This window comes from Hyperolius riggenbachi, chromosome 1 (genome assembly GCF_040937935.1).
Source record: "Hyperolius riggenbachi isolate aHypRig1 chromosome 1, aHypRig1.pri, whole genome shotgun sequence".
Classification (NCBI taxonomy): domain Eukaryota; kingdom Metazoa; phylum Chordata; class Amphibia; order Anura; family Hyperoliidae; genus Hyperolius; species Hyperolius riggenbachi.
Genome location: NC_090646.1, coordinates 115,135,665 through 115,155,215, shown reverse-complemented (window position 1 = coordinate 115,155,215; position 19,551 = coordinate 115,135,665).

Sequence of the window (19,551 nt, the reverse complement as noted above, 5' to 3'; positions counted from 1 at the left end):
TGCACTGCATAAAATAAAGGCCGCAAACTACAATATGTACTTTAAACATGGTAGCTGTCGCTGATAGAGCATGCTGGGGAATTGTAGTGGTCACTGATTTCAAGCATTTCCCCCATAGCGAAGAATGGCTTTATAAAATTACAGTAACAGAAGAAAGGCAGCCTTTCTGACATTTGTCTTGTAATAAATTAATTTTTGCACCGCAGAAAATATACAGCCAGTGCATACCTTTCGAAGCAGAACATTGTTTTTCTCTCATTCCATATTCCTATTTTCAATAACATCTGAGCTGTTCTTAAGGTTTTGTTTTGCTTTACAAGTATTTGCTGGTGCTGATTGGCAGGCAGAAGATGTTCAGGGTTTTTTTATTTCTTTATTTTTTATTTTTTTTATTTTAGCAGATCCACTTATGCAGAAACAATATTTGAAAGTGTACATTTATGCTTTTGTACCATCAAAGAAGCTTCACATTGACAGACATACATATCAACAACCCATTCATTCCATCAGAGTTTTTATGACTTCATGTACGCCAAAGTCATTTAAATTCTTCCAATCTCAGCATATAGCCCTGGAACAAAGGTATTTGTAAGGCACGGTAATAACAGAACAAGGGCAAAGTAAGGAGGAGAAAGCAATTTTTTTTTACCAATCAGTGAGATTAATTAAAAAAAGGCAATTAAAAGACAATAAAGAGAAACTTCACTTAACAGCTAAAATCAATCAGTAATCTGGTATTACTATGCAGGAAAAATTAAACATCAGTCAAGCTTTATATTGTGCTACTGCGTATGACTACAGCCTCCTGTCATTAAGGCTACCCAGAGCTCCCTTGTCTAAATGACATCTCTTCTCCCCTCTACCAGATATAGACCACCAGCTGCAACCCCCCCCCCCACTGCCACTTCAGAACTAAAGCTGCTTGCAATAAGGGATACATTTGGAAATTGTGCTGCTCGGGAACCCTTGAGTAATGTTGTCGCACCCTCTTCAACCCAGATATAGGCAGGAAAGTTAATAGTGTCAGCTAGTGTAGGGCCTGGGCAGTGAAAGGTAGTACATCCATGGAAAAATATGCAGAATAGGTGTTAGTTTATGATATGTTGCTTGTGATTCTGGCATTCCGGTTCCTAATGGTAAATGCAGCTCTGCTTGTATCAGGACAGCAGAGCATAACCACCAATCAGGCCAGCAGAACATCACCACTAATCAGGACAATAGAGCATCCCACCAGACCGACCAGCAAGGCATCACCACCAGTCAGGTCAGTGGAACATCGCTACACAGGCAGTGTATCACTGCCAATCAGGCCAGCAGAACAAAACCACCAACCAGGCCAGCAGAACATCATCTCCAGCTAGGCCAGCAGAGCACCAGCACCAATCAGGCCAGTGGAGCATCACTGCCAGCCAGGCAGCGTATCACTGCCAATCAGGCCAGCAGAACAAAACCACCAACCAGGCCAGCAGAACATAATCTCCAGCCAGGCCAGCAGAGCATCACCTCCAGCCAAGACAGAAGCAGATAACTGCTAGCCAGGGCAGCAGAGCATCACCACCAGTATGGCCAGCAGAGCATCACCACCAATCAAGCCAGCAGAGTATCATCACCAATCAGGCCAGCAGAGCACCAGCACCAATCAGGCCAGCAGAGCATCACTGCCGCAGTGAATCACTGTCAGCCAGGCCAGCAGAACATCACCCTCAGCCAGGACAGCACAGCATCACAAGGCCAGCCTAGCACAGAACTCAGGCCAACCTGCCAAGGGCTACACTGAAGCCAGATGATGAGGAGAATCTGCCTAGATATGTTTAGGGGACACTCTAAGCTGTAAACTGCTAGTTTAATTTCATCAATGACAGGGTTATTGTGCAAGGATTCAGCTAGTTATTAGTTTGAGGCTTAGTATTGGTGTGAGGTTAAGGGTAAGTCTGTTAATGAGACTAGGTTTACATGTTTGCATACAGCCTGCTAAGAAAGACAAGTGCAATGCAAATATGGGTGCCCAAAAATGTAATATTTTAAATTACAAAAGAGTTGGAGAAAAAAAAATTATGATTTGGCTATTATATTGCTTTACAATCAGCTGGATTACTTACTCTTTTCCATTAAATCAATATTTTATTTTCCCTAATTAAGATTCATTGTATTCAATTAAGATTCTTAAAGAGGATCTGTGTTGAATACAACTTATGTAAATAAACATCTCACCCTGTTCGGGGACATCCGCTAGCCCCCTCTGTGTTATTTTTGCCGCTCCCCGCAACTATTCTGCCGTTACAAAAAACACTTTCATTAAGTGTTTTGTAAACACAGAAAAATGGCCACCTAAACTGGAAGTACCCCGGGCAGAGCGTGTGCCCGCTTTCAGTGAGCCATGTATGAGAGCCGTGCACGAGAGGAGCGAAAGTCTGAGCATGCGCTATAGGTCCTCTCATGCTGGCTGAAGCTTATTAGCTTATCAGCGCTACTGTCTCCTCAGAGCCAACTGCAATACAAAAATCTGCACTCTGCTTCTCAGCATGTCAAGCATGTGACAGGCAGCTCCCTCCTCCCTCAGCCGCACAGAAAAGCTACAATTGAGAGCACAGACGCTGTCTGTGATAAACAAACAGAGCACACGAGAGCGGGCATGCAGGGGAAGTGCATAATTTGTCCCCATTACAACAGAGGCAGCCCCTTCCTCCCTGGCTCGACAAAACTTGACAAAGGGAATTAGATTAGATTTATTTCAGATAAGGTGTGACTTAAAAATGCTGCAGTAATCCAGACCACATTTGAACAGGAACAGAAACTTATAGTATAGGAGAAATAAGGCTGAACATTTTGTTACATAGTCTCTTTATTCACTTTCATATTCAATTTCATATCAGAGAGTTACAGATTACCCAATAAGCTCATGGTGAACCAGAACTCCTAGGAGTGCGTAAGGGGCTACAAAGGACCCAAAAGCCCTCTTACTAAAATGCTAGTTTAGCAAATGACAGGTGCCCCCCAGCTTAGTTATTGACAGAGTCCCTCCCCCCAAATGTAGGTATTGGCAAAGTCCCCTCCCCCAGTTTAGTTAATGACAGGGGCCCCCCAGTTTAGGTAATGACATTCTCCCCCCCCCTCAGTTTAGGTAATTACAGGAGCCCCCTCCAGCCAAGGTTATGACAGGGTCCCCCCCCCAAAAGTAAGCAGTGACAGGTGCCCCCTCCAGTATAGGTATTGACAGGTCCCCCCAGTTTAGGTAATGACAGATGCCCCCCCCCAAAGTTTAGGTAATGACATGTGCCCCCCCCCCCCCCAGTTTAGGTAATGATAGGTGCAGGTGCCCCCTCCAGTTAAGGTACTGACAGGGTCCCCCCAGATTAGGTAATGACAGGTGCCCCCCCCAGTCACGGTAATGATAGGGTCCCCCACAGAGTAGGTAATGACAGGTGCCCCATCCAGTATATGTATTGACAGGTCCCCCCCCCAATTTAGGTAATGAAAGATGCCCCCCCTTTTAGGTAATGACAGGTGATCCCCTCCAGGTCAGGGAATGACAGGTGCCCCCCAGGTTAGGGAATGACAGATGCCCCCAGGTTAGGGAATGACAGGTGCCCCCCAGGTTAGGGAATGACAGATGCCCCTCAGGTTAGGGAATGACAGGTGTGGTGCCCCCCAGGTCAGGGAATGGCAGGTATGCCCCAGTTTAGGGAATGACAGACATGTCACCCTCTACAGTTAGATGGTAGACCTCAGAGCAGTGCCCATCACAACTCCCTGTCTCCCGTCCCCAGCCGCGGTGCTGCCTCCATGACATCCCAGTCAGATCTTTAATCAGCATAGCGAGCAGACAGGGAGCAGTGGCGGATGGGCGGCATATGGGGAGTGATCATCATGTGCCAATGCCCCCATGGCACAAGTCATGCCTGAATCCCTCAAGATACGCCACTGACTACTACAATTGTTTCCCTATACTGTATTTTGCTTTACCCCTTCTTATGACACTGCTTAATAATCCAGTCAGCTATTCATGTAGTAACATTTCCACATTAGCACAATTTCAAAGACTCTCTCTTATTACGGCATTAAAGGCAAAGAGCTGTTAACGCCTGACTTCCCTTTGTTGTTAATCCATATGAACATTATTGGTAATCCATAGGAACATTACAAAACTTCATGCTCATTTACAGAAATGTATGCAAGAAGTGCAGTTCACTTTCAATATTTAATTATTCCAGCACCCATACTGTGAGATTCAGTACGCACTGGCTTTTGTTGAATGAGCATGCTGAATAAAAGAATTTGACAAGCGGCCAGTTACAGACCGTGAGCGTGTAGGAGAATACGATTTTGGATAGAAAATTTCCAGTCTGCAATACAAAATAAAAAAGTCCTGCTTGATTTAATTTTTTCCTGCTGCGCATAAGGTGAAGGAAATTTGATATAAAGAGAGATTACAAGACTTTACATATGATCCAAGCAAACTGCACAAAACTCTGAAATGCAAATGTTGACCCATGTCCTTCTTTTCAAGCCTCCCTATTGGCTATTGAGATTCCCCAACAAACTGGTGGACCAATAGAGATGCTTGGGTGGTATATTTGCATAATAGGCAATGTTTACGTGGGTGTTAATACACTGTTTGGAGCCACTCTGCTTGAGACTGCGCTATGACATTTGAAAAAAGATTTTTTTTTCAAGGGCGTTAGAAAGCATTTCTCACTGTTCAGGTAACAAATGCTGCCTGGCAGCAATGTGCTCTACAACAGTAAAGCTCCATCATACTTAATGTAGATACACATGTATAAAACAATTGTACTTGCATATATATACTAGCTGATGGCCCGGAATTGCCCAGGTATGTATATGGCTGGTGTTGGCTCCGCCCACTTTTTCTAACCCTAAATTAATACACAATTACTCAATTGCTCAATGACCTAGTTTTTGAGCTTTGTGGTTTTTGACATCAATAATTTGCATTGAAATGAAACAAATCTGATTGGCTGTGACTCCACCCTTTTTCTAAATTTGAACCTTAGTCACCCAATGGCCAACTGTACCAGGTTTGAGACTTGTGCCATTAACAGTCAGCAATTAAATATTCACCTTGAAAATCATTAGGTGAATTTTCATTGGCTTTTGTAGTCTCCACCCACTTTTCTGAATATTACTCCCAGTCACCCAGTGACCAACTGTGCAAAGTTTGAGAAACCTACCATTAACAGTGTAAGATCGGCTGGAGTTTATATTTTCTCAGTGAAATTTGCATTTTTTCTCCACCCACTGATGACCTGGCGGTGGCCGGGTATGTATTTGGCTGGTGTTGGCTGCGCCCACTTTTTCTAACCGTAACACACAATTACTCAATGACCAAGTTTGTGAGCTTTGTGGTCTTTGGCATCAATAATTTGCATTGAAATGAAACAAATCGGATTGGCTGTTTGTGGCTCCACCCCCTTTGATGAATTTAAACCCCAGTCACCCAATGACCAACTGTACCAGGTTTGAGGCTTGTGCCATTAACAGTGCAAGAATGGCAGCCATTAAATACTCCCCTGGAAAATGAATAGGTGCAATTTGATTGGCTTTTGTATGCTCTGCCCACTTTTCTGAATATTAATCTCAGTCACCCAGTGACCAACTGTGCAAAGTTTGAGAACCCTACCATTAATAGTGTAAGAATGGCTGCAGTTTACATTTTCCAAGTGAAATTTGTATTTTTCTCCACCCATTTTTTGGTTATGAGGGTAAAAAGTATCTTATATGTTATTTATGGCAATGTACTATGTATTTTGTAGTATATACAGGCGCTGATCCAAACTTTATCTCATGTGTATGTTCCACCAGCTGCTCAGGATAAACCACATCCACAATCGGTTCCAAGAAAAATGCATACAAATCCACAGCGCTTGGTACTCAAATCGGCATCTGCAGTAACCCCACAGTGCTCAAAAGCATATTTCCATAGTGACCATCACCAGAAATAAATTGAGAAAGGTCACTTCTCCATCCAAGAATCACATAAACATTTATTAGAAGCTGAATCTACATCACATATACAATGACTTACTTCCAGGGTCCTTTTGACAGGGACCTTTAGTAGTTAAAAGCGTATAGTGTAACCCAGTACACATTTAAAATCCAAAAAACGAACCCATATAAGTTGCCCAGTCTCCAGTTCCTACCGGTTTCGGCCTTGCGCCGTCACTATGTGTGTGCCAAATTACATTCAAATCTGTTCAACCATTGTTGCATGATTGAGTAACAAACATCCAAACATACTCTCCACATTTTTATTTCAGTGGATTTTGAATAGTCAATAAAAAGAAAACTGTTACAGGCATTTTCCATCTTTACTACCTCTGACTGAGGCCAATCCTGCTGTAATTTCCTCCCTTAGGGCTGGGACACACTAGCAGTGCTTCTCTAAACTTTTGTAATTGCTTGTGATTTGAAAAGCTCTTACTAATGTATTGCTTTTTGTGTGATCCCACTTGAGGGATGTGTTTTTTTTTCAAACATCTCCCATTGCATTACATTAGCAAGAGTTTTTAAATCAAAAACGTTTAGAAAAGCACTGCTAGTGGGTCCCAGGCCTAACTCTTATTTTTTTCTCCTAGAAACTCCCCTCATATCTATCTTGTTTTGTAAACACGTATGAGCACAGCATAGATTATATTTTAACAGCTTCTGCACAGGGTGTGATGCATTTGCCTTCCCAGTCTTGTGTCACATTAGACTGCACTCAATCAGTGAGGAACATGAATGTGGGAGCGGAGATAACAAGCTTCCTTCTCCCTGGCAATGTACCAAATAGAGACAAGCTCACTGAGATAAGATTTATTAGAGCAGAAACATTTATGTTTATACTGGAATGCTTGCAAGGCAGGGTCAGGTTGCAGACTGCATAATAAACACAGACTGGTGGGTAATTGGGATTTGATTTTAAGGCTGACAAGCCCACTTTAAAAAGTTAAGTATATAAACAGCCTATAGATTCTCTAATTCTCATTTTAAATCTCTGGCAAGTGTGCAAGTAGAGAGGAAATATGATCCCTGGAATTGAATTCCTCTGTAAACATAAGAATGACTGTTAATTCCCCCTGTAAAGTTTGTCCAGTTTCCAATGATCATTTTATAGTGCTGCTTTTATTTGACTGATTGCTTTAGGCAACACACATAAATAGAGTACTTACCAAGGAGCTCAGGGTTACAATTTCATGTCTAGCCTGAGAAGAGTTATACACTTGACTAATTGAAGACCAGTGTTTACTAATCCTTTTCCAAAATGACATGACTAGGCATACTAACAGCTAGCCAGTGGAAGCTGTCAAGGAAGCAAGGTAAAAGACAAGAAAATCTTAACATTTACTGAAAAATTGATATGGCATACATCAATGCCACTCAGAACAATTTTTATATAACATTTAAAATGTTTACTTTTCACTCTGCTGTCACTTATGGTTTTCCAGTGATGGCAGGTGATTCATGCTTACTGCAGACAGGACTTCATACACTGTCACTGTACACCGTATTGCTCTAGTCATCACAAATTAGTTGGTTGAAATGTATGCGTTTGAATCTTGGTTCCATAGAAGTTATCCTTGGAGTGCTGTAGTTTCTCCAGATGCCTCTGCTGCAAAAACCTCATTCACTATTTAAAAAGTTTTAAACCCAATGCAAATAAACGGGAATGCTCTTTCACTATTATCCTGCAACAGACAATTTGTTATCTATATCCTAACATGCCCGTGCAATCTCTAGTATGTAGGAAGAACTACCCAACCTTTCAGGAAATGACTCAATATCCACTGAGCAAATATAAAGAAATGCGACACAAAACACAGCTTCTCTAAACATTTTGAATATCTACACAACAAAGACTTCAGTTTATTGAAAGTGACTATCGTTGAACAAATCCCAGCAAGCAATTTGCATGATCGTTACAGGACCCCCTGTAACAGGGAGACATATTGGATTATACAAGTGGATACAATAACTCCACAAGGACTCAATCTAGCCCTAGGAAGCATGGAGAGCCCATAAGTATCCAGACGTTTAGTGATGCATAATGCAAAAAAAGAAAAAAACAGACATATTTTTATTATTTATTCTTTTTACCTTATTTTATAATATTATTATTATAATAATATTTTGGTGTGGGAAATAAACAGTTAATTTTTAATGTTATTATATGTGTAAATTGTAACGTAAAAAATATGTAGATGTAGTTTTACTATTTGGCCACAAGATGGCCACCTTGAGTTTATTTTTTTCTCCTTGTGCTTCTCGATCACCGGAAGCACAAGGGAGACGGGGACATTTTTTTTTTGCAGAAAGACTGAAGCCTCTAGTAAGAGCGCTTTGGTTTTTCTGCTGGGCAAACGGATCGGTGATCGGGAACCATGTTCACGTTCACTGATCCCAGGGCTACCGGAGGACAGCACAGAGCCATGCCCGTGATCATGCGGGGGAGCGCACCGCAGCGCAGCACCGCAGCAGAGCAGCCGCCTGGTTGTGAGGATCACGTCCGGCCGGCAGAAATGGATAAAGTTTGCACTTAGTTTGCATTCCAAATGGCAAATACAGTCTGATCCCAATCCCCATTTTATCATTCAACTCCAACCTTCCCACCCCCCCTGAGTCAACTCTAATTATCACCATTCTTGACATTCCCTGCATTCACTTCCATAACACATACATTTGCATTGAATTTGCATGGCAAATAGCGAATAAAGACCCTAACCGCTCCTCCAGCCAATTCTATCTTCAATTCTATTTATTCCCTCCAGCTAGTAATCCAACTATAATTATCACCTTTCAGAATCAGAATTTATTTCGGCAAGCATGAGGGGACATGCCCGGAATTGTTTTTGGCACAATACAATACAATACAGTACAGTGGCTCCGGAAGAGTGCATAGAAAGAGAAGGAAGGAAAGATAAAGAGAGAGAGAGTGCATGAAAGGCAAGATCAGATTAACACAACATTGTAAAAAGACATCACAGTCCCAGTGTGTCCCTCCAATGTCCATAGTCAGTTAGTCTTGTGGGCTGGTTGGCTGTGCAGCCGTAGCGCTGCCGGCCTCGCCGCTTGTTGACGCTCGCTTTGATGGTAGAACGTGAAGGGAGTTTAGAAGATTGACTGCCGAGGGGAAGAACGAGTTCCTATGTCTCGTGGTTTTAGTGGAGATGGCTCGTAGTCTCCGTCCCAAGGGCAGAATGCTGAAGTAGCGGTGGCCAGGGTGTGAGGAGTCATTTGCAATCTTCAGTGCCCTGGTTTTTAGTCTTTTGCTGTGTAGTAGGGCAAGTGAGGGGAGGGGGCACCCAATGATCCTCTCTGCTGACCTGATGACCCTCTGTAGTTTGTCCCTGTCATTGACAGTGGCGCCAGCATACCACACCAAGATGGAAGAGCAGAGGATCGACTCAATGGTGGCGGAGTAAAAGTTGGTTAGAATTTCTTGAGTCATGCCGAACTTTCTCAGCTGGCGGAGGAAGAAGAGTCTCTGCTGAGCTTTACGTTGGGTGGCAGTGATGTTGGGCTTCCAGCTGAGGCCACTGGAGATGGTAGTATCTAGGAGCCGGGCGCAGGGCACTCTGGTTACCTCCTTGCCGTCAATGTAAATTGGGGGTGGGGTGGGAGCAGCCTTCCTGAAGTCGATTATTAACTCCACGGTCTTTGCGGTGTTCAGCACCAGCCTGTTCTCCTTGCTCCAATTGCAGATTCTCTCCACCTGCTGACGGTACTCCTGGACATCATCCTTGGTGACAAGGCCAATGATGGTGGTATCATCAGCAAACTTGATAACCTTGACAGAGTCTGCCTCGGACCTGCAGTTGTTCGTGTAGAGGGAGAACAGCAGTGGTGACAGTACGCAGCCTTGAGGAGCTCCTGTGTTCGTGGTCGCAGCTTGAGAGTGGATATCGTCCAGTCTGACGACTTGGGACCTGTTGGTAAGAAAGTCCGTGATCCAGAGTCGTAGATTCGGATGGACTCCAAGTGCAGCTAGGACCCGTTGGAGAATACGTGGACAGATGGTGTTAAAGGCCGAGCTGAAGTCCAGAAGTAGTATTCTAGCGTAAGTGTCTGGATTATCAAGGTGGTCATTGATGAGCTCTAGGCAGATATTGATCGCGTCATCAGTGGACCTGTTTGTTCTGTATGCAAACTGAAAGGGGTCTAGGAGTGGCGACGTGGAGAGCTTGAGGTGGGCCAGGACTGCGCGCTCCATGGTTTTCATGACGACGAATGTCAGGGCCACGGGCCTAAAGTTGTTCAGTTCGGTGACCCCCTGTTTCTTAGGCACAGGTATGATGGTAGACTTCTTGAAGCACGCCGGGACCTTGCCTTCCCCTAAGGACTTGGTGAAGATAGCAAAGAGGATAGGAGCAAGCTGCCTACAGCAGGTTTTCAGGCAAGCTGGAGATACTCCGTCGGGGCCGGGGGCTTTCCTGGCGTTTAGGGGTGATAGGAGACGCAGGACATCGGCTTCACTCATCACCGTGGGAGAGGGCAGTCTCAGGGCGGTGTCAGCAGGGGATGGAGGTGGGATAGCTGGTACCTGGTTCTCCTCCGGTTCTTCCTGTTTCTCGAACCTGCAGTAGAATCTGCTGAGTTCTTCTGCTAGTATCGGGCTGGGTGTTGCATGCTGGGTTTGGGGCTTGTAGTTTGTGGCGGCCTTCAGCCCCTTCCATACCGCGCGAGAGTCATTTGAGCGCAGGTTGAGTTTGATTTTCTCAGCATACTCCTTCTTGGCTGCTCCAAGCTCCCGCTTAAGGTCGTTTCTTGCCTTCCTATAGTCCTCCTGGTTGCCGGACTTGTGTGCAGCCTACTTCTGCCTCCGCAGTTGCCGTAGCTTGTTGGTGAACCACGGCTTGTTATTCGGGTACACCTTGAAGGATTTCGTTGGTACACACAAGTCCTCGCAGAAACTGATGTATGAGGCAACGTTATCTGCCCATTCATCCAGGTCTGCCGCTTCCAGGGACTTCCAGTCGGTGCATTCGAAGCAGGCCTGAAGTTTCAGTTTGGCCTCATTTGACCACACCTTAGTAGACTTAATGATCGGTTTGGCTGATTCTAGGCGCCTCATGTAGGTAGGGATAAGGTGGATGAGGCAGTGATCAGAGGAACCCAGGGCTGCCCATGGGGCCGCTTTGTATCCATCCTTTAGTGCCGTGTAGCAGTGGTCTAGGATGTTCGGGCCCCTGGTGGGGCAAGCTACATGCTGGTGATAGCGTGGCATCTCCTGGCGCAGGTTGGCTCTGTTGAAATCACCCACCACGATGAACAGGGAGTCCGGCAGGGACGTCTCCCACTGCGAGATGGTCTCGCTTAGGGTCAGTAGGGCTGATTTGACGTCGGCATCGGGGGGGATGTACACTCCAGCAAAGACATAAGAGGAAAACTCCCGTGGTGAGTAAGGCGGTCTGCAGTTAATTAGTAGTAGTTCCAGGTCTGGAGAACACTTCCTGTCGAGTATCGTCGAGGTGGGGCACCATGAGAAGCTGATGTAGAAGCAGATGCCACCGCCTCTTTTTTTCCCCGAGAGGGCAGGGTCCCGATCTGCTCGGATGATGCTGAAACCCGGGAGGAGGAGGGCGTCATCGGGGATGACCTCATGTAGCCATGTTTCTGTGAAGCAGAGGGCCGGAGTGTAACAGCCCAGATCTCTCCTGTCGCAGAGGAGGCGTAGTTCATCCATTTTGTTGGGGAGGGATTGTACATTTGCCAGGAGGACTGAGGGGATGGCTGAGCGAAGGCCCTTCTTCCATAGTCTCACGCGGGCTCCTGCCCGGCATCCTCTCTGCCACTTACCTGGCCGGAGTCTCAGGGCTGGGTCTAGGACTTGCTGTATGTGGTCCCAGACCAGGGTGGTCAGGGGCGTGGCCTCAGGGAGAGGGGGGCCCGTGGCTCCCACCCTAGAAGCTGTTCCCTGGTATAGGTGGTGCGTGTGGCAAGGGGCAGCCTGGGCAGGCCATGGCCGTTGGTGCAAGGGGTGGTGGTGGTGCGCCAGCGTGGGGTGGAGGGGCATGGCATATTGGTGCCCCAGCTTGCTCCGCAGGATTTTGCATTCAGTCACCAGATAGTCACTGGCTATGGGGGGGAAGAGGAGCATGAACGCTGTGGGTCAGCAGGAGTACCCGCAGGCTTGGTGGGCCGATAGCCGGGCCGCTGTAGGACGGCAAGCAGACAGGTCGGCAAGCAGAGTGGAGAAGACAGGCAGGAGGGTTGTAGTGCGCTAAGCAGGACTGCTGTGGGTTGGCAGACTGGAGGGCAGAGAAACTGCGGGTCAGCAAGGCAGGTCGGTTGTTGCAGCAGAGAAGCAGGACCACTGTGGGTCGTCAGGCAGGCAGGCAGGTTGAGGGGCAAGAGAGCTGAAGACTGAGGGTCAGGCAGCAAACAGGCAGAGTGGAGAAGGCAATGGTTCTTACCCCTGGCGGGAGGCAGTCTGATGATCGGGTGCCATGTGTATCTGTGTTCTTCAGTTTTCTGGTCGCAGTGTGTCTAGGGCTCAGGCGACGGTGGCTTTGGCTGGCTGCAGCTCTGTGGATCCTCAGCACTATGGGTCCGCTGCCGCAAAGGGGGCCCCCTCCCTGCTGGGGCCACGTGGGACCCTCAGAGCAGTGGGCGGGTGGCTGGCAACTTGTGGTTGTCCTCGCTGGCTACTGCAGCGGGGGCTCGTTGTAGCCGCGGGATGGCTGCCTGGTATGTCCCGGGCAGAAGCTGTCCTTGCAGGCTTGGGGGGGCCTGGCTGCAATCAGCAGGCGCACGTGCTGCGCACCGGGAGCAGGAGGAAGGAGGCCGCTCTATGCTGGGTGTGCGGCGCTTCCACCTCTGCGTGCTCCGTAGGCCTTCCACGTGGTGGCCGGGGAAGTGTTCGGCGGCCGGATCCTAGCTGTGCTGATGCCGCTCCGGTGGCTCCTCCACTCGGGTGGCCAGAGAGCTGTCCGGCGGCGGAGAAGGGTCCGGCGGCAGGATCCTGGAGCCGAGTCCAGGCTGAGCAGATGCCGCTCCAGGGTCCCTTCCACGTGGAGTGGCCGGAGATCCGTTCAGCGGCGGAGATGGGTCTTGCGATCGGATCCTGGAGCCGAGTCTCAGTGCCCAAGGCTGCGCGGATGCCGCTCCCGAGGTCTCTGACCAGGCTGCGCGGATGCCGCTCCGGAGGTCTCTGACCAGGCTGTGCGCCTGTGCGGGTGCCGGTCCGGAGGTCCCCCAGGTCAGTGGGGACTCTGAAGTAGGTAGATGAATGAATGGCAGCAGCCAGCTAGCTAGCACTAAGAACTATTAACTAACTAAAACTAAGAACACTAATATAAGTAGCTAAACTAACTGCAGTGGGCTGAAAGGGATACAAAATAAAAAGAGAGTGGAGCTGTGTGCCACGGCTGCTGATCAGCGCCATCTTAGCTGGTGGTAGCTAATCTCTGACATTCCTTACATTCACCCCATAACGCATATATTTGCATGAAATGTGCATTCCAAATAGGCAATACAGGCTTGAACCTACCAACTCCCAGCCAGCTAATCATCCGATCATCATTTTTTTGGACATTTGTGGCATTATATCCAAAATGCATAAGTTTGCATGTAATTTCCACTCTTTGGGTGACTATCAGTTTGAACCCAATTCCCAGCTAATTATCCAACTCTAATCATCCCCCTCCCTCGCCAAATATCTATCCATGATCATCCCCATTTTTCAACATTCCCTGCATTTAATTCCATAATGCATATGTTTGCACTAAAGTTGCACTCTAAATGGCAACCCCCCTCCCCAGCTATTCATCCTACCCATTCTCTAATCCCCCCCCCCAGCTAAATATACAATTATCCCCATTCTACTGACATTCCCTGCATTTACTTCCATAACGCATAAGTTCATCATTATTTTGCACTCCAAATAGCCAATACAGGCTTAAACCCAGCCTCCATCTAACTATCCAAGTCTAATTATTACTCCTCTGACATTTCTGACATTCATCTCCATAATGCATATGCTTGTACTTAATTTGCACTCCAAATAGCAAATACAGGTAACCCCCAGATGTAAATAGCAAATACAGGCTTAACCACCCTGGCGTTCAGTTTCCCCAGGATTTCCGTGCAAAAAGTGTTTCAATTAATTTCCAATAATTTGCAACCATTCTTTTTTGCAACCAATTTTTTTTTTGATATTGAATTCAATACAGGTTATTGGATTGAATTCAATTTTAAAAAAAAGTGTTTTCTGCAAGATGTTGATGACGCTGTGTGACCCTGGTGTCATATACGCCGATCAACGGGGGACATGTGATCGCCGAGGGAGAAGCAAAATCCGCCAAGGGACATGGAAGAAGACACTGGGGAAGCTATCAGAGGTACGCGACGAGGGATCAGCATGCCAATGGTGAGTATAAGACCCAGATGTATAGTTAGCCAGATGTGCAGCCAGGTATAGCCAGTTATAGTTAGCCAGATGTAAAGTTAGCCAGATGTGCAGCCAGGTATAGTTAGCCAGATGTATAGTTAACCAGATGTATAGTTAGCCAGATGTGCAGCCAGGTATAGTTAGCCAGATGTGCAGCCAGGTATAGTTAGCCAGGTATAGTTAGCCAGATGTAAAGTTAGCCAGATGTGCAGCCAGGTATAGTTAGCCAGATGTATAGTTAGCCAGATGTATAGTTAGCCAGATGTGCAGCCAGGTATAGTTAGCCAGATGTGCAGCGAGCCAGGTGTTTAGCCAGGTATATAGTGAGCCAGGTGTTTTTATCCAGATTTATAGGTAGCCAGATGTCCCCCTCCCGGTCCCCCCCCCTCCTAGCACGCTGTGGGTAGCTATCTTTGCTACCCACAGCGTGCAGAACAAGCACACCCTAGGGAATCCCTGGGCAGCCAGCGGGGCAGGGAATGTGCGGGGTTCCCCCCTGTATGCGGAGGCTATGTGGGCGGGGGGGATCCCCCTCTGTGCGGGTGGGGGGATCCCCCTTCTATGGTGGCTGTTGCGGGCAGGGATCCCCCTCTGTGCGGGTGGGGGGATCCCCCTTCTTTGGTGGCTGTTGTGGGCGGGGATCCCCCTCTGTGCGGGTGGGGGGATCCCCCTTCAATGGTGACTGTTGTGGGCGGGGATCCCCCTCTGTGCGGGTGGGGGGATCCCCCTTCTATGGTGGCTGTTGTGGGCGGGGATCCCCCTCTGTGCGGGTGGGGGGATCCCCCTTCTATGGTGGCTGTTGTGGGTGGCCTATTCCCCCCTCCCTCCCGATCTCCTCCCCCCCCTCTAAGCCCGTGGAGTAAATAGTTGTACTCACCAGAGGGCTTTCTACAGCGACGCAGCAGCACTTCCTCCTCCATCTCCGAAGTCTCGTTCTCTGTATAGTTACATTACGAGGCTTGGTGACGTCACCAAGCCTCGTAATGTAACTGTACAGAGACCGGGACTTCGGAGATGGAGGAGGAAGTGCTGCTGCGTCGCTGGAGAAAGCCCTCTGGTGAGTACAACTATTTACTCCACGGGCTAAGAGGGGGGGGGGAGGAGATCGGGAGGGGGGAGATCGGGAGGGAGGGGGGAATAGGCCACCCGCAACAGCCACCATAGAAGGGGGATCCCCCCACCCGCACAGAGGGGGATCCCCGCCCACAACAGCCACCATAGAAGGGGGATCCCCCCACCCACACAGAGGGGGATCCCCGCCCACAACAGCCACCATAGAAGGGGGATCCCCCCCACCCGCACAGAGGGGGACCCCCGCCCACATAGCCTCCGCATATAGGGGGGAACCCCGCACATTCCCTGTCCCGCTGGCTGCCCAGGGATTCCCTAGGGTGGCTGGATGCTTGTTCTGCATGCTGTGGGTAGCACAGATCGCTACCCACAGCGTGCAGTCAGGCATCCAGCCATCCTGGGGAATCCCTCTGATGAGAAAAAAATGCAGCCGGCGGGGCAGAGAAACAGGAAATCTCCCTGTCGGCATGGACGAGCTCAGCTCGTCATTAACGTTTTTTGCAAGTTTTTGCTGGACAAACTCAGCTCGTCCATACCGCCAGGGAGGTTAAACCCACCTCCCTAATGCAACCAATGGTCAGAAAGGGAGGGAAGTTTCAAACACTATATATATGTTTGTCTTAACTGTTACATTCATTTATGCTTAATAAAGCAGGGGTGCACCCCTAGGAAATGCATCGCAATAACACAGCCTTTGCATATCATTGTGGCTAACAACGCCTTGCTTTGCTAGCTGTTTTATATTCTACTACACTCATAGCCGGGGAATCAGGTTCGTACTGGCTGAGCGCAGAAAAACATTCACACACCCACTGCAGCGTACTCCAGATAACCACCATGGAATCCCGACTGGATCACCATCTAAGACCGTGAGGATATCCATGCAAATTTATATAGGTTCCTCCAGCCTCGACAACCAGGTGAGACCTTTCCTATAGGGCCTAGAGATGGCCCGAACCTCCGATTTTAGGTTCGCGAACCCGGTTCGTGAACCTGCCGCGAAAGTTTGTGTGAACCGCAATAGACTTCAATGGAGAGGCGAACTTGGAAACTTAGAAAAAAATTATCCTGGCCACAAAAGTGATGGAAAAGATGTTTCAAGGGGACTAATACCTGGAGGGAGACATGGTTAAGTGGAATAGACATCAAAAGTCCCGGAAAAAAAATCTGGATTTGACACAAAGCAGTGTTTTAAGGTCAGAAAACTCATTGAATGTTCAATTGCAGGCCTGCACTGCTTTACAACATCAGGAAGTGTAATCTTCCCTCCTTCTCTCCCAGAGTCTTGTCTTGTTAGCTTGCTCCTAGGCTGTTTGTTATTCCTTATATTGCACCCCTGGGTTCGATTCCTGGCCAATGTATGTGAATTGGCTTTTGACATACTACAAATCACTAAGCAAGCTCATTTTTCTCATGGATATATCATAATGGTACATGCTAGGATGGCTTCAGCATGTAGTGTTGGTGGTGGTATAGTGGTGAGGAGAGCTACCTACCAAGCACTAGACCTGGGTTCAATTCCCCGGCCAATGTATGTAAGCTGGCTTTTGAAATCCTACAATTCCCTGGAAGACAAGACCCCCCTCCTCCAGAGGCGGAGGGAAGAGAGAAGAGAGAGCTGTTGTGGGGTGCAATATAAGGAATAACAAACAGCCTAGGAGCAAGCTAACAACCCTAACTAAACTCTCCCTAGCAGAGTCTATCAGCAGCTGTTCCTTAACTAATTACTGTAGGCAGACAAGTGAGTAAAACGGCTGGAGAACCTTGCCTTTTATAAGGGGGGTGGGGGTGAGGCTACAGGAAAGAGTGAAGTCTGATTGGTGATAATGTGCCTGTTGACTGTGATGTAGAGGGTCAAAGTTGACCTTAATGGAGCATTATGGGGCGATTCGAACTTCTGCAAAAGTTTGCCTTTGCCGGCGAACGCGAACCACCCAAAATTCGCCTGGAACCGTTCGCCGGTGAACCGTTCGGACCATCTCTAATAGGGCCTAGAGCCCTCGCCTACTAGTATCACAGTGTGCACTTTTTCTCCTTTCTGTATCCTTGGAGTGCGACTGTCCTCTTCCAAGGGGAGGGGTGTTTCCCACACATTAATTTAGTGGTTGCTTGCACAGCAACTGGAGTTTGCGAGTACCAATTTCTCTTCCAATTATATCTCCACACCACGTTGATATACTACACAGTATTTGGACTGTATACTACATTATTAGGACTATCAGCCTTCTCTGTCCCATTCTTGTACAGAGTTTGAGTAGTTTATCTGCAGCCAAAACCACTTACCAATAGCAGCTAAACTGATTAATTATAGAGAGGGCCCGAACTTTTCTGGAAGTTCGGTTTGCCCCATAGTGCATCATGAGGGTCAACTTTGACCCTCTACATCACAGTCAGCAGGCACATTGTAGCCAATTAGGCTACACTCCCTCCTGGAGCCCCACCCCCCTTATAAAAGGCTTTTCACTCACTTGTGTGCCTACAGTAATTATTGAAGGGATAGCTGCAGACTCTCATAGGGAAAGCTTAGTTAGGCTCTTGTAGGCTTGTTAGCTTGCTCCTTGCTGATTCTTATTGCTAAAAAAGCACCCCACAACAGCTCGTTTGAGAGCTAATCTTGTTCTTGTGATCTATTTTTTTTTGTGTGTGTGTGTGTGTCCCACTTGTCTTGTGTTGCACAGACAGCCTTGGTAAATCCTACTGTGTTTGCCACTGCCAGGCCCAGCACATTCAGTGACTACCTGTGTGTGTGACAGGTGCACATTACCCATCACTGCATATACCTACCTGTTGTTCACTTCAGTGCACCCACCCACCTACGTGAGCGTGCGCAGTGTCACTGTGCCTGTCCGCAACCTGTCTGTGTGTGTGACAGGTGCACATTGTAATACCCACTGCATATACCTATCTGTTGTTCACTGTGCACCCACCCACCTACGTGAGCGCACACAGTGTCACTGTGCCTGTCCGGTACCTGTCTGTGTGTGTGACAGGTGCACATTGTAACACCCACTGCATATACCTACCTGTTGTTCACTGTGCACCCACCCACCTACGTGAGCTGAGTGCACGCAGTGTCACTGTGCCTGTCCGGTACCTGTCTGTGTGTGACAGGTGCACATTGTAATACCCATCACTGCATATACCTACCTACCTACCTGTTGTTCACAGTGCACCAACCTACCTACGTGAGTCCACTGACACTTGTGTTGCATAGACAGCCTTGATAATTCATACTGTGTGTGCCACTGCCAGGCCCAGAACATTCAGTGACTATCTGTGTGTGTGACAGGTGCACATTGTAATACCCATTACTGCATATACCTACCTACCTACCTGTTGTTCACAGTGCACCCACCTACCTACGTGAGCGCATGCAGTGTCACTGTGCCTGTCCGCTACCTGTGTGTGTGTGTGACAGGTGCACATTGTAACACCCACTGCATATACTTACCTGTTGTTCACAGTGCACCCACCTACCTACGTGAGCGCACGCATTGTCACTGTGCCTGTCCGCTACCTGTCTGTGTGTAACAGGTGCACATTACTGCATTACTGTTTATACCTGCCTACCTGTTGTTTACAGTGCACACACCTACCTACGTGAGTTGAGCGTACGCAGTGTCATTGTGCCTGTCCACTACCTGTCTGTGTGTGACAGGTGCACATTGTAATACCCATCACTGCATATATCTACCTGTAAGGAAACGCGGAAAAGCCGCCGCTTGTACTGACAGCAAGGCGGCTGATTCCGCGTCCAGCGCAGCGGTTTGCACGCAGCAGCATGCGTCTGGTACTGTGGGAGAACGCGGAAAAGCCGCCGCGTGTACTGACAACAAGGCGGCTGATTCCGCATCCAGCGCGGTAGTTTGTCTGCGCAGCAACACATGTCTGGGTCGGCTGGGATCTCTAGTGCACCTGGATGGAGAGCTACGCGCCAGAAGTCAGGACCTTTATACCAGCAGGAGATGTATCAGCTGATCAGGACGATCAGCTGATTCCTGCTGGACTCCTGATTGGCTGAGTGGCTCGGGCGGGGCGGCAGATTCCTGCAACTATATATACAGCTTGCTTGTAAGTTGCTGGTTGTCTGCCGT